At 39.0% G+C, this 12,827-nt stretch overlaps 2 protein-coding genes across 2 annotated transcripts in view; one reads left to right on the top strand and one right to left on the bottom strand.

The window, feature by feature from the left end:
- The window catches only part of LOC137503216 (uncharacterized), an 89,433-nt gene that overhangs the window by 28,564 nt on the left and 48,042 nt on the right, over positions 1-12,827 (bottom strand). The gene's annotated exons all lie outside the window — the stretch shown is intronic.
- Positions 1-12,827, top strand: part of LOC136885730 (leucine zipper transcription factor-like protein 1) — a 219,344-nt gene that overhangs the window by 183,598 nt on the left and 22,919 nt on the right. The window lies entirely within an intron of this gene.

The raw sequence follows: 12,827 nt of genomic DNA, 5'->3' as shown, positions 1-12,827 counted from the left end.
AAAGAATATAAAATAGGTTCAATGTTGAATATACAATACAATGATAAATTCGTACGTAGTTCACTTAAAGAAGGAGACGTAATTTGGTTCAGTGTTGAATAATAAAATACAATGATAAATTCGTACGTAGTTCACTTAAAGAAGGAGACTTAATTTGATTGTAAGTAATATAATTGATGGCTTGAAGCCGTAGTCAGTGCTTGATGTGGAAGGAAATTGACAAGCTAATACATAGTAGAAGGAATATAAAATAGGTTCAATGTTGAATATAAAATGGGAAGGAAAAGCATTCCAATTGCTGGGCCAATGTTGTTACTTGACGTTGGCGTATATTGCTCGAAACATTTATTGGTCGACAGTTCGTAAGTTGTTTATAGTTTAATCTGGCAAGATTGTGTTGATCGATAGAGTTGTGAATCAACCATATGAGCTTATGACAGGGTACCGAAGGAAAAGATGTTCACTATACTGGGGGACTATGGAATTAAAGGTAGATTATTAAAATCAATCAAAGGCATTTATGTTGACAATTGGGCTGTAGTGAGAATTGATGGTAGAATGAGTTCTTGGTTCAGGGTACTTACAGGAGTTAGACAAGGCTGTAATCTTTCACCTTTGCTGTTTGTAGTTTACATGGATCATCTGCTGAAAGGTATAAAATGGCAGGGAGGGATTCAGTTAGGTGGAAATGTAGTAAGCAGTTTGGCCTATGCTGATGACTTGGTCTTAATGGCAGACTGTGCTGAAAGCCTGCAGTCTAATATCTTGGAACTTGAAAATAGGTGCAATGAGTATGGTATGAAAATTAGCCTCTCGAAGACTAAATTGATATCAGTAGGTAAGAAATTCAATAAAATTGAATGTCAGATTGGTGATACAAAGCTAGAACAAGTCGATAATTTCAAGTATTTAGGTTGTGTGTTCTCCCAGGATGGTAATATAGTAAGTGAGATTGAATCAAGGTGTAGTAAAGCTAATGCAGTGAGCTCGCAGTTGCGATGAGCACTATTCTGTAAGAAGGAAGTCACCTCCCAGACTAAACTATCTTTACATCAGTCTGTTTTCAGACCAACTTTGCTTTATGGGTGCGAAAACTGGGTGGACTCAGGATATCTTATTCATAAGTTAGAAATAACAGACATGAAAGTAGCAAGAATGATTGCTGGTACAAACAGGTGGGAACAATGTCAGGAGGGTACTCGGAGTGAGGAGATAAAGGCTAATTTAGGAATGAACTCGATGGATGGAAGCTGTACGCATAAACCGGCTTCGGTGGTGGGGTCATGTGAGGCGAATGGAGGAGGATAGGTTGCCTAGGAGAATAATGGACTCTGCTATGGAGGTTAAGAGAAGTAGAGGGAGACCAAGACGACGATGGTTAGACTCGGTTTCCAACGATTTAAAGATAAGAGGTATAGAACTAAATGAGGCCATAACACTAGTTGCAAATCGAGGATTGTGGCGACATTTAGTAAATTCACAGAGGCTTGCAGACTGAACGCTGAAAGGCATAACAGTCTATAATGATAATGTATGTATGTATATATGTTATATACATTACAGGATACACCCTTGATGAAATTCTGAACGTACAGATATAGGCTCAGTTTTACGGTCCCCATGAATGATTCTATATTTTTAATCAAGGTACATTTCTTGAATTAGATCGACAATTTGTGCTGGCACTCTGTAATGCTTCACTTCCTTCCACATGGCTTCTCTGTTGATCGAGTCAAAAGCTTTCTCAAAGTCAACGAACACTGCATAGAGGTGAGATGACTATTTGGCACACTGCTCCTGAATTATCCTGAAGGTTATTTTTGGTTGATGCACGAGTGATTTGGACGAAAGCCTGCCTGTTTTTGTCGGAGCCTCAAGTTGACACACTCTTTAATTCTGTTCAGCAGAAACCTGGTGAAGATTTTGCTAGGGACTGAGAAAAGCATAATGCCCTTCCAGTTGTTACAATTTGATATATCCCCCTTTTTTGGCAACTTCACCAACAACCCACATTTCCAGCCTGTCGGCATTTCTCCAGTAACCCATACCTTCTCACCCTCTCTAGGGACACCCAGACCTTGACGTCAGTGTGGGGGCTTTTGTGCTTGTTGATCCCGAGGGCTATGCCAGCTCAGGGTTACCCATGCTGGATTGGCCTCGGTGTAGAGCCAGACTAACAAGGTGTCCCCCAAGTTGCCTGAGAGGTGTCTGTGCTCTTTAGTTTTCATAACTATTTCTGCCCTTCTATTCTCAGCTTCTTAAATTTCATTCCTCTTCCTGTCTAGCCTCCCTCTCTGCCTCGGGTAGAATAGGTTAGTACAGAGGTTTTATCCTCCCTCAGTCACAAGTTTCGGGTCATGGCGAGGTGATGCATGGCTACTGGGAAAGTAGTTCTTAGCGACCCCCTCCAGATACCAGGCACCCTCTGAAGTGTATAGTCTTGCCTTTGGTACGTCAGGGCTCTGCCGACGGTTGACCTTTTATATCCCAAGTACTCGTGGGACTGTGCATGGTTTTTAGTTTGGTTTTAATTCATCGAAGACTGTAGGCCTTAAAACTGCATCTTTAGTAAATTGTACCGCAAAGAAACGTAAATGTTTCAACCGAGCCGATGATTTGTTCAATAGAGAAACGTCTGAAGAAACTCTGCCTCGATTTCAGGTTGCCTCCAGAGTCGATTGACAGAGCTTCCTTCCAGAAAGTCAGTTTCTAATTAGTAATGCTGTGGAGGATATTGTTGGTAGAAAGGTTGATGAGATGTGGAAACTGCAAGACGGCTCCATACTTATCAAGATCACTACGGTTTTACAGAGTAAGAGGTTACTAGAAGCTACAGTGTTCGGGCCAGTACCTCATAAGGTGGAAAAACATAAGTCCCTGAACTCCATTAAAGGAGTCATCTTTCACAGGGACTTAGTCAAAGCCTCTGATGATGATCTCATCCGAAGCCTTGCACGTCAGGGAGTTTCCGACCTCAAGAGTCTCGAGGCGTGTTGGAGTCAATCTTCACGACACATGTGCTTTCATACTCACCTTTGAAAAACAAACACTGAATAATAGTATAAGAGAATTTAATGGACTCCAACCTATCCAATACATTACAGGATGTTAACATTTTTAGTTAAACATCGTTAAAATGGAGATATGTTTTGCCCCCCATGTGGGGCATCATCAGTCATATCAAAAGCACCTCAAAATTAAACCAGACGTCTGGTTGGAAATTATGAACATAATATGTAAGAAAGAATATATTAAAAAACACGTACAAGGTCCTATCCTAAACAAAATAACAATAGACTAGTTACACATAGTAAAATACGCTAGTGGTTTCTTAAATTAAAATGAGGCCATCATATGTACAGTATAACAATGAAAGTAATCAAAGTCTATATGATATTGAGTTCGATGGTAGTTCTACGTAGTATATACAAATGTTGGCAAAATAAAATACAATTTATAATTACTGTACACTTATTTATAATTGTTAAAATTGATGAGGTAAAACATTCCAATTTGTCTATTTGTAATTTGGCTCCAACCAAAATAATTCGCCCTAGGATTCATGAGGTAGTCAACTCTGTTGGTCACTCTCTATATGAATGGAGTGCAGAGTGCAAGTGAACAGCTTTTGTTGATTATAAAATGAGGCTATACTAAGACAGAGTTAAAACAACACCGGCTTCAAATGAAGATAGTTAAAAACATCATTAGATTCTTCCTAGTTGACTAGAGGTTTGTGTATATTTTGTTGTTGAAGTGTGGGAAAGTCAGTTGTTGGTTGAATGGGCAACGGTCGAAAATGTTGTGCAGTGCAATCGGTGTTTGAGCTGTCCTACATGTGAGGGCATCTGAAAATGGGGGATTTGTCTTAATTAGTTAAGTGAAATAACGGAAAAAGAGAAAAAAAAGGGGGGGAAATCATTCAGAAATGAAAGATGTGAAAGTTAAAACTTACCTTGAAAGCTGTTGAGCTGTTACCTAATTGCTAGGAGGTTTGTGGAGCACTGGCTGTCGCTAATGTCCTGCTCCTCGTGTTGTACGTGTGACGTCTTAGAGGAGGGGAGTGGATTTGAGAAGGCGGAGCTGTGGGTATGTGATTGGCGCTTGGGGAGGAGTTGTGTGTATTGGAGGCAGAAGAGGGGCGCGATGAGTTGAGCTGCTTAGTGGGGGTGCTTGGAGAGCTTGTTTTGAGGACGTTAACAAGTCCTTTGTCTTTCAGATTTAAACTATTGAGCGAAAATATTAATTGTTCGTAAAGAGGGCTTCGGTTGTCTATTGGATCATTTAAATTTTTATTCTTATTATATTTTTGGTCCAGAAAAATGTATACATTTTCGAACTCGGTCATGAGCCTGCCTTTATCTAGTCTTTTTAAAATTTGGAGATCCTGTTCGATTGTGGTAAAACTATGTCCGGTGTCTTTCATATGGATGCTCATGGCTGAGTGTTTATTGTGCTTTTGGGCATTGAAATGTTCTGCATATCTAATTGCAAAGCTTCTACCAGTTTGACCGATGTATAAACTGTTACATTCAGCACATTTCAGTCTATAAAGGCCAGAGCCCGAAAATTTATTGTTGTCCGAGTTTATCTTATTGTGGTTGAAAAATAGCTTTTGATTTGAATTATGGGTCTTATAGGCTACCTTAATATCATGTTTTTTTAAAGGGGTAGCGATTTGATGTATAATGGGGTTAATGTAGGTGAAAGATGCATATTTAGGCTTATTAATTTTCATTGGGAAGAGGTTCGTGGCCAATTTCAATTTCACTTTATTGATTATTTTCTGTATGATTGAGGGATTGTATCCATTGAAAACAGCTATTTCTTTTTTTAAATTGACGGTTGACATGGGAAGTTTTAACGCTCTGTACACTAAACTGTAAAACGAGGCTTGTTTGTGCGATTGTGGGTGAAGAGAATTTTGTTTTATGGTTGTGGGAGTGAATGAAGGTTTTCTGTGAATCTGGAAATCAAAATTGTTTATAAAGTCCTGGTGATTGTAATGTCTAAAAAATTGATGAAATTACTGTCCTCATCTTCTTTAGTAAACTTGATGCAATTATCAAGGTTGTTTAAGTAAGTTAGTATGTCTTCACTATTGTTGCAGCTTTTGTCAATTATTTATAGTGTGTCATTGACATAGCGTAGCCAAAGACACAAACCATTAATGCTGTTTGTTATTTTACTATTTTCGAGGTTGTCCATATAAATTTTGGCGAGTATTCCCGAAATGGGATCACCCATGGCTAGACCTTCTTGTTTGTATATCTTATTATTGAACGTAAAATAATTGTTATGAAGGACGAAGGTTAATAATTTTAAGCATTCTTCTATTTCTAACTGACTTAAGGTGCTGTGTTTAGAAAGATTAGTTCGTATGATTTCGATAGTTTTCTTAGCAGGAATGTTCGAGAACATATTGGTAATGTCAAATGAGCACATTATGTGGCTAGGCTGCAAATTAAATTTATTTAAAGTTTTGCACAATTCTATTGAGTTTTTAATAGGGTGTTTATTGTGAAATGTGAAATGTTTCTTAAGGAACTTTTGGAGGAACTGAGAAGTTTTGTACGTTGGGCTGTTTCGGCTATTTATGATGGGTCGAATGGGAACGTCATTTTTATGTATTTTTGGCAGTGATCTGACGGTGGGTAATTTGGGATTCATGTTGATGAGTTTTTGATGTTCGTGTTCATTAAATAAAAATGGTGAATTTTTTAGGAGTGTTTTTAAATTACGCTGAGTTTTTAAGATAGGATCTTTTGAAATTATTGAGTAAGAATTATCGGAAAAGAAATCCTCCGTTTTTTGGATGTAGTCGTATTTATTCATTAGGACTACGGTACTGCCTTTGTCGGCTTTCGTTACTATAACATTATTGGTGTCTACTTTTTTCTTAATTCGTGGGTTTGTTTGAGAACAGTGAAATTATTGATGTTGGAAACTTCTTTTACAAGGGTAGGTAATTTCTTTTTTATCTCATGTCTCACTTCGAAGGGAATTTGTTTATTTATGTTGGATTCATCTTCGGCTATTGTGGTAATGATGTCCTCGGCTTTATGTGGACTAGGCCAATTATATTTTAGGCCTTGGTCAAAGAAATTGATTTCATTATCCGAAAATGTGGTGTTAGATAAATTGATAGTGGTTAGAGTGTTTTTCCATGAGGGGGTGAAAGTTTCTCTATTTTTGTTTTGGTTTAAGGATTTAGGTTTCTCTTCTAATAAACATGTCAACTTGTGGTCTAAGGTTTTTTGTTTTTTGTCTAATATGTTCTGCAATTTACGAGCAATGTGTCTTTGGTATGAGCTCCATTCGAGAGGTGGTAATGATTGAGCAGTGATCAAATGTTCCCGGTAAAGCTGCAGGTTTAGTAGGGATTTTTTTTCTATACATTAGTTTAATTTCATTTCTAAACCAGATGGTGTTGACTTTATTTTGGACGTCTTTAGATTTGAGTGTTGGAATGTTTTTCCTTTAAGTTGATTTTAAGAAATTCAGCACCAGACCTAATCTTAAACATTCTTTTAAGAATAAAATATCTTTTGAAATTTTACCGATTTTGATTTTGAGGTTTTGATATCTGTTTTTATTTTTATTAGCCTGGTTGGCTTTATCATTACAAGTAATGAAAATCATTTTATTTTCCGTATTGAAAAATCTGAATAATAATATATGAGAATTTATTGGACTCCAACCTATTCAATACATTACAGGATGTTAACATTTTTAGTTAAACATCATTAAAATGGAGACATGTTTCGCCCCCCATGTGGGGCATCATCAGTCATATCAAACGAATTAAAGTTTCAGTGTATACGCTGACAGTAAGACCTTATATTCCAGCACCTATGCGTTGTTACAACTGCCAACGGTTTGGTCCCACATCACCGCGCTGCCAAGGCTCAGCAACATGTGGGGAATGTGGAAAGGGGGCACATACCGGTGTAGAACGTACACCACCACCTGCACAGGTGAGCATGCCCCTCCATCTAAGAATTGTTCAAAATTCAAGGAAGAAAGGAAGATCCAGGAGACTAAGATACTGGATAAACTATCTTATCCAGATGCCCGGAGGAAATTTAAATCAGTGGCCCTTCCGGAATTCTCTGTCTCCTTTACTGAGAAGATAGCTAAAGTACCGATAACACCAACACGTTTTGTAGCAACCGCTCCTTTGAAACCATCAACGAGCAAACAGACAGTTCCTCAAGAAAAGAAAGAACAAATCCCAACAAAAGCTTCAGTAAGCAAGTTATTATACCATTATAAATGGTCCGTTATTGGACATTATAAATTTTTGGCTGGGAAGTCCTCCCCTACAGGTGCAGGGGTAATGACTTCCCCAAATACGGCTGGAAAACCTTCTTCCAGCCTTCCTACCAAAGCACAGGTCAAGAAGGAGGAGAAAGGAAAGCCAAGCACTCCCCGAAGAAGTTGGAGAAAAAGTCTCCAACCCCATCGGGGATCACATCATCCCCGAAGAAGACTGGCAACCATCTGCCGGTTCTCCTTCAGAAAATAAGGAAACGGCGGGAAAGAACGAGAGGCCTCGATGGTCTCATGCTGTTCGATCCCTTTCTGGGGAACTCAGTTCTCCCAGGAAGAAGGCCCACCATTCAAAGTCAGAGGGCTCAGTCTCCAAGTCACCTCCTGCTGAGGACACAATGGAGACTAAAGCCATTATTATTGTAGATGGTGACGATGACAACACGGACACCGGCAAAGACGGCGGAAATTGGTAGGTAGCTGACCGAAAGAAGGGCAAGCAATTGTCCTAATTTCAAATTGCTACCAATCCACAAAGTGGCACTATTGCAGTTCCACTGCAGTTCCACAGTATCACTGTCGCCTAGCTGAGTTTCGTCAATTGATATCCGTCTATGCGGCCTCCATAGTCTGCCTACAGGAATCTTGTTTGAGACCTGGACACGATAAGACTATGAGAGGACATCGTCTTTATTCCAAAGACAGTAGCTGTGGATGACGCAGCAACTGGGGGTGTTTGTAACCTAGTTCACTCCGACACCTTCAGCGAAGAAGTACCGCTCCGTACTCAACTAGATGCAGTTGCAGTTTGCATTCCGTTGCCAGTAATGACAACAATGTGCAACGTGTACATTCCACCGGATTACGATTTTGAAATGTGTGCACTACAAGATTTGATCGCTCAGTTGCCTCCTCCTTCCCTCATGCTGGGAGACGTGAACGCCCGTAACACACTATGGGGTTCTCCGTCTTCCCATGCTAGGGGGAAGATGCTCGAGCGACTGATCAACCTGTTTGATCTTTGCGTGCTTAATACATGGGAACTGACACATTTCAGAAGCGCACATGGCACATTCTCACACCTGGATGTCACTTTGTGCAGTGGTGCACTAGTTCCCCCTGCTGCGGTGGCAAGTACACGGCAACTTCTGTGATAGTGACCACTTCCCAATAATTCTATCTCTCTTGAATCAAAGACAGTCCGAAGTACCCAAGCGCTGATTACTTCAGCGGGCAAATTGGCCTGAGTTTTCGAAACACGCAGTGATGGCCAATGATATGCTGGAGTCTGTTGATGACCACGTTTCTTTCATTACTATTGGAATATTGACTGCTGCAGAGGAAACAATTCCATCCTCGTCTGGTATTCATCGCCGGAAACAGGTCCCATGGTGGTCGGACGAAATTACAGCAGCCATACATGATCGTCGAGTGGCTTTTAAGCACTATCATCGGAATCGTACGATGGCCGATCATATCCTATTTAAGCATATGCGCGCAAAGGCCCGTTTTTTGATTCGAGGAAGTAAGAAAGCTACGTGGCGAAAGTATGTGTCTTCTATGACTGCACATACTCCATCATCACAAGTGTGAATAAAACTCTGTCGTATTGTCAGAATACAGAATGTGCCCTCAGTCCCCAGTACTGTCGAGCATACCAGTTACAATATAATGCACAGGAAGAAAATCGGCTTCTTTAAAATAGATTAAAAAGGCATCAAACAGGCAATTATACTCCAAATAGGCACAAACCCCTGAAATAGGCATTTATAGGCACAATAAAACCAACTAAATCTAGCTCAAAGGAACCTAAAACGGATTTATATCTCAGAAGCCTACATTTCTGAACACAGGAATAAAATAGGCAAATAGGCAAATTCCCGTCTCTAGTTATAACTCTGCCACTGAGTAGCCGTGGCCTTTTTAAGAGTTTGAAAGCTTACGTATTTTGATGCCACTATGCGGACTTGAGAAACATTTTTTTAAAGGCTAATAGAATGTCATTCTCTCTCCATTATTTCCCGAGATCCGGTGACATTACACAGAGGCACTGTACAACTGGTTTCTGTGGCTAGCAATGCATAATAAAGAGGCGGACATTGATTGTCAACTAGTTTTGTGTGTGCGTGCAAGGGAGGGAGGTGAAAAGGAGCGTGGTTACCATGGTAGCTGCCAGTGGTGTTCATTACTATTAGGTCACGAATGCAAGACAACCCTTGATTTTTAACATGAGATTCTGCGGAAAAACCGTTGTCTAGGATTCAGAGTAATATGGTATATTAAGACATTCCTAATGGATATTTAATCATGTTGTTGCACTTCAATCAACTACAAAATAGTCAAATACCACAAACCATGTTGTTATGATGCAACTCTTCAATTGTATTAATCTGTGCTTACTATTTTCAACCACGAGCTAAGATTGTGAAAACTTAATTTCATGTTTTTAGAAAGGAACCTTAACGTAACTTCTCAACTAGATAATTTGTCGGAATCAAGATTGTGAATTTTAATCTTCAAGTTTTTACAACAGAATAGTACATTATGCAACAAGCCCATAATGGCAATAATTAAGACATGAGTATGTTTATAACGAGCAAAGCTTTATTTCAAATACAAATTGTTTATTGTACTGGTTAAGTGAATTTGTGGGAATGTGCCATGTGGTTGTGGAATATTGGAAGTAGAAGGTGCATTGATGTTAATATATGTGTCCGACATGTCTGATTTTGCTATCATTAACTAATTATTCAAACAGTTGTACCATAATGAAAATCTGAACTCTGATTGGTGGAGAACCTGTATCATAATGAAACTTAAACTATAATGAGCCTCATTAAGATTCAGTTTTCTGGCATATAATATTTATATTTCGGCATCGTCGAGCATAAATTAATTTTTAAACTTGTTCATTGTATATATTCATGTCTTTGACTACTCAGTTTTATGGTTCTCATGTCTGAAAATGACCTCAATGGAGGTCAAAACTAGTACCATAATGTTTTAAGCATTTACATAATTAATGAAATTGTCTCAAATAGGTGGAACCCTGTCTTTTCTCTACTTGAATTGTCAGAATTATGTGATGGCAAGAGAAACATTGGTGGCCCCAAAAGACAAAGACATAATAACAAGACATAAAGGCTATAATATTCCCCTGAATAACTGGGAAGATTTTGCTCATCATGATTGAACTGCTTGGAGAAAAGCCATTTGTACTGGAGCTGAATAATTCAGAAACCTCTGCCATCAGTCTGAAGAAAGATGAGCTAGAAGAAAGTTCCTGCAGAGTCTCCCAACAAAGGGATCTTTTCCAGCCAGGAAAAGTTGCCTGCACTGTGGAAGAATAAGTGGTTCAAGCATTGGTCTTTTCAGCCATATGAAGACACACTGTTAAAAGTACCAGCATGTTGCATAGGAAGACCATCATACTGTACCATACCCCTCCCTCGCTAATGATACATGATGGAATACATAAAACACGACAGGAGATTCGAGGGCATGGATCCCAATCAGGATAGGGTAGATAACGGCCCCGAACTGAAGGTGGCCCTCATTAAAATGCATGACAAGGAAGTAACTAAATAAATGTAATGAAATTCCAATAAAAATTGGAATGAGGGTTTATTTATATAAACATATCAGAAAGAAATAAAATAAAACGATGCCACCAATGAAAATTAAATAATAAAGTATTGAAGGGATACATACATTTGTCGTTCAGCTTAATCGAAGCTAGAATCGTAAGTCATCGAGAACGACACACCTCAAACATTGAGATGAACAATAAATTACAACGTGCTCACCACTTGAATGAATTCTATCACATCACATTGAAATCTCATAAAAGGAAAACAATCCCCACGGGTTTATTTTGGTCCTTTCTTTCCGTGAAGTAATTCGCTTAATATTTACCAAGCCTTAATCAAGGCTCCACCATCATTACAGCCACAACAACAAAAAAGATCATTGCGAGGACAAAAGATCACAAAACATCACGGAGTAGAGCAAAATAAAAGGTAGGTATGAAGGTATGCAGGTATCGGGATGGCCGGGGATGGAACATCTCCGTACCAAAGAGTAACACGAAAGGCAAAGAAAACAAATGGGCACGCGCATCACCCGAATTAAAATTAAACAATAATGGCGGCCACGTGAACAAGCAAAACGGTCATAACATAGACCAAGATAAAATAATAAACCCCGTACTCGAAGTGGAAACCAAGTACACAGGGATATAAGAAAAGGAACGTAAATTAACTGACCGATACGTCATCTTTTAAACCCCTCGCTGACTCTCACACATACACACAAACATTCAGGCATTGTCGATATCGGGTAACAATAGGGTCAATAACCTCATTCAAAGCACATTCCAAACACACGATGAATGACTCATCTGGCAATAAGTAAGCTCCCAGACACGACGTAGTAATGTGCACAACGTAAATATATAATAAACAGGACGATATGAACTCATGGCCCGCGTACGAGCCCCACCAACTCATGCATCGGGTACGACTCAAACCCATCTCCGTGCCAACACCCGGAGCATAGTTACTTTTGGTGGCAAAAAATAATAACACAAAACCATGCACATAGTCAGAATTCTCGCAGTGACCCAGTTACCTCATCACCATCACCACAATAATGCCCTCAAGCACACATCCCATTCATTTCACGGGTCAAAGACGTATGCCAATCAGTCGCGGTTACAAGGCACTTGAAATAGCCACAAGATAAACATAAAATAAGAACAAAAACACAGCTCACATTACCTACAGTTAAAGTTGGTAAATTAAAAAAGGGAATATGAGAACAGGCAGAGTTTAAACCTCATAAACGCCCAGCGGTAATTAAGAAAAGCTACCCCGATCAGAGGCGACTCCATCTTTCTTTCCTCTGGTCACAACCACAACAAACACATTAAGTCAAGGAGATGAAGTCAAAGAATTGCGGAAAGAAGGACCATCCGTTTTCAAAGCAGGGGTGCTGCCCTCTGTGTTACAGTTTGGGAAATAGCTAAGTGAAATCAAACAAGAGTTGATTAAAACTCTTAGCAATCACAGGAAAACTTACATGTTATGAACATGCTAAACGAGCATGTTTCAATACTCACGAGTAATCGCCTGATGCTTATAGAAGGATGAGGCAACCTTTGCCTGAGTGGTTTTCTGAAAAAATATATAATATCCTCTTTTAATATTGTATTTTAGTTTTTATTTTAACTGATTGCCATTAAATGATGTCATTATCATCATTGCCTCAAATGTAAAGTATTTTTCCAATTAGTTAAATGTAAAGTATTTTTCCAATTAGTTAATCAATCACCACAGACCTGCATTCAGGTCTGTCGTCCAGGTGACAGATAGCCTATCAGTTTTGTATCTAGTCTTTTCTTAAATAATTCCAAAGAAACTGGAAATTTATCATCTCCCCTGGTAAATTATCACAATCCCTAAGTCGTCTTCCTGTAAAGGAATATTTACCCAAATTTATCCCAATTCATACTTTCTACTTTTAAAAACACCACTCAAACTAATTATTCTTCTACT

This window comes from Anabrus simplex, chromosome 1, assembly GCF_040414725.1.
Source record: "Anabrus simplex isolate iqAnaSimp1 chromosome 1, ASM4041472v1, whole genome shotgun sequence".
NCBI lineage: Eukaryota > Metazoa > Arthropoda > Insecta > Orthoptera > Tettigoniidae > Anabrus > Anabrus simplex.
Note: the sequence above shows the minus strand (reverse complement) of the source record. Positions and strands in the feature narration are given on the sequence as shown.